The 3,255-nt window shown below is 34.1% G+C and overlaps 1 pseudogene; it reads right to left on the reverse strand.

The window, feature by feature from the left end:
• Window positions 1-218: 218 nt before the first annotated feature.
• Window positions 219-2,678, reverse strand: LOC104113593 (aquaporin TIP1-1-like; annotated as a pseudogene).
• Window positions 2,679-3,255: the final 577 nt, after the last annotated feature.

Below are 3,255 nucleotides of genomic sequence, written 5' to 3' on the forward strand. Positions count from 1 at the left end.
TGTTGAGAAAAAGAATAAGAGAAAATGACAAAGAAATTGAGATCGAATCCAAAGAGGTGACAAGTTGAAACATGGAAAAACAAACATAAGTACACTAAAAAAAAAAAAAACCCTAAACAACCCAAAACCATCATCACACGATATCACAAAGTTTGAACCAAAATAGAGGGTAATTTTGATAATCAAACACCAAGAGAATCCCTAGGTACGATATTACATAAAACCCAGTAGAAAACACCATTTTAGATACCAGCCAGTCGGATTCACTATTTATTTTTTCTAGCTGGTATACGCAAATTATTCACTAATTATACACGATTATAAATATATTATACAATATTATACATCCGTCAGCTATTTTTTTTCGTTTAAGCGGTTGAACTGATAGCTATTTAGGTTAATTCTTCTTTTGAAATTTTTTAGTATTCAGCTGGTGGTAACTGCTCATAGGTCTGGGAAATGAAGAACTCATAGACAAACCCAGCAAGCCCACCACCAATAATAGGACCAGCCCAATAAACCCAATGGTTATTCCAACTCCAGCCCACAACAGCTGGGCCAAAAGAAACTGCTGGGTTCATTGAGGCCATCAAAAGCCCCACCAGCTAAAATATTGGCCCCAACAATGAAACCAATAGCAATTGGTGCAATTGTGCCCAAACTCCCCTTTTTTGGGTCGATTGCTGTGGCATAGACTGTGTAGACAAGCCCAAATGTCATCACTATCTCGAATACAAGTGCATTCCAAATTTTAGCACCTATCTCCTGCATAATTTTTAAAGAGAAATTAACTTAAATTTTTCCGTTCAAAAAAATAGCCGACAGATGTATAATTAGTTTCTCTTTCTGTTGTTCTTTGTCATGATTGCTATGATTTTATTTTTATTAAGCCGAGGGTCACAAGGTAGGAGTAAGGTCTGCATACAAACTACTCTCTCCAGACTCCACTTATGGAAATACACTGGGGGGAAGAAATTCAAAAATAGCCAGATTTACAAGTGATCATTCAAAAATAGCCACAGTTTCAAAAGTCATCGAAATTTAGCCAGTTTTCATGTAAAGATAAATCTGAATGAAAACACTGTTCAAAATCCGGAAAATACTCCAGCATAATATACTGGAATTCCGGTATAATATACTGGAACTCCAATATATTATACTGGAGCCAGCAAAGTATACTGGTCCAGTATAATATGCTGGAAGTTCACACACATGTGCACCGAACTTCAGTATATTATGCTGGACCAGTCTCTGTTGCATGCAGCAAAATAGTGACTATTTTTCAATGACTTGACAAACACCGGCTATTTTTGAATGACCAGTCCGAAAACTGGCTAGCCCGTGCTATTTTCACTACACTGGATATGTTATTGTTGTAGTTTATAATATATGTATATTGGATAGAGATTGTAAATACTTTTAGCGGAGCAGCCAAATGTATAACTTCTCCTAAATTGAAACGTTAAAATAGTACTAATACGAGTATTTTGCATAATGTCTACAAGATTTTGGTTTAGTGGTTCACCTTGAGGTGTTAAACTCATTGAAGTATTATATGTGTTGCGACTAATTTGAAAGAATTTAACTGATATAATGATAATATAAATAATTTTATACTATTAGTATATTCTAACATCTTAACAGGTAATTTGCCTTATTTTACAGGTAGAGACAGAGTCAGGATTTTAACTTTATGGGCTCTGAATTTAGAACGACGACTTGAAACGCTAATGATCACTGGGTTCTAAATCTAATATATATTTGTACATATTATAAGTTTTTTAACACGAGTAAAAGTTATTGGATTCGACCGAACTCGTATTTCGACTTTTGCCTCCGCCTCAGTTTACGGGTATTTCGACTTTTGCCTCCGCCTCAGTTTACGGGTTTCTAATCCAATTTTTCATAGACACGATTTACCTATAATATCTCTTAGCTAGGTAACCTAATAAGGTAAAATTTCTTTTAAGCTGTTAGTGTATAAAAGTTAAAATTAGATGGATTTAATTCATGTACACTAACAATATAAGATTTTTTTTTCCTTTTAAAAGTGTGCTTTAGCCTGTTGTTGCAATCCAACTTATTTTCAAGTCAATAATGCAAATCTTATGGATGGTTATCTGTCAAATTTCTTAGGTAATTAATTTGATAGTGTAAAAAATCTTTTATTTTCACGGTAACAAAGGATTCAAACTCCACTTAATATCGAGCAATATAATCTATGATAAAGTCTAAAAAAACATTATTTATTTAGTGGCAAACATTATTCTTACCAAACCACCAGTGGCAAACTTGAGAAGAAAGCAAGCAACAACAGAGCCAAGAAGCTGAGCAATCCAATACAAAATTCCACGTAATAGGCTAATATTTCCACCAACAAACGCACCAAATGTGACAGCAGGGTTAACATGTCCACCGGAGATATTAGCTCCAACGGAAACCACCACGAACAGAGCGAAAGCATGAGCAATGGCGGCGGCGATAAGGCCGGCCGGGGTGTTAGCTCCACCATCAGTAAGTTTGCTGAATGCAACACCTGACCCTGAACCTGCAAATACGAAAATTAGGGTTGAGATGAACTCGGCTAACGCCGCCTTTAATGCGTCGGAGTGGGTGGCCTCCTCCGGCCTTCCGACGGCTATACGGCTGAATGGCATCGTCGGAAAATCAAGATTAAGTGTTCAAGAAATGTAAGAGAGTAAGAAAATGAAGAAAGAGATGAAGAGGGTTTTAGAAAAACTATACTGTTCTCCACATATCATGCAACGTTGCTACTTATAGATGCTAAGATTTGGTGGTTTTTGGTATAGCCGGTTTCCGGTAAAAACAAATGACGATTTAAAAAGTATTTCTTGATATAAAGAATTAGTACTTCCTTTGTGAATAAATAAATAAAAATTTTAAAACTCGTGGTTTTATATAAGCCATAACATTTGCATTATTGTAATTTTTTAAAATTTATAGTGTTAAATATGCCAAGAATATTTGTGTGGCTATAAAAAATTTCACGTTGAAGGTAGAATTAGAAATTTATGTTAAACTATTTTCAAATTTTAAAATAAATCATTCTTTTTGAAACAGACAAAAAAGAAAAAATATATAGATTTGCATAAACTAGAATAGAGGAAATAGTAGTATCAATACCATTTAGCATAATGTTTTTACCTTTTAAATTTGAGATAAAACAGAATTTTCTTCTCATTAAAAATCATATTTAAATCTAGAATGTAAAAAAAAACCGACAATTTCTACAAG

This window comes from Nicotiana tomentosiformis, chromosome 7 (assembly GCF_000390325.3).
Source record: "Nicotiana tomentosiformis chromosome 7, ASM39032v3, whole genome shotgun sequence".
NCBI classification, from domain to species: domain Eukaryota; kingdom Viridiplantae; phylum Streptophyta; class Magnoliopsida; order Solanales; family Solanaceae; genus Nicotiana; species Nicotiana tomentosiformis.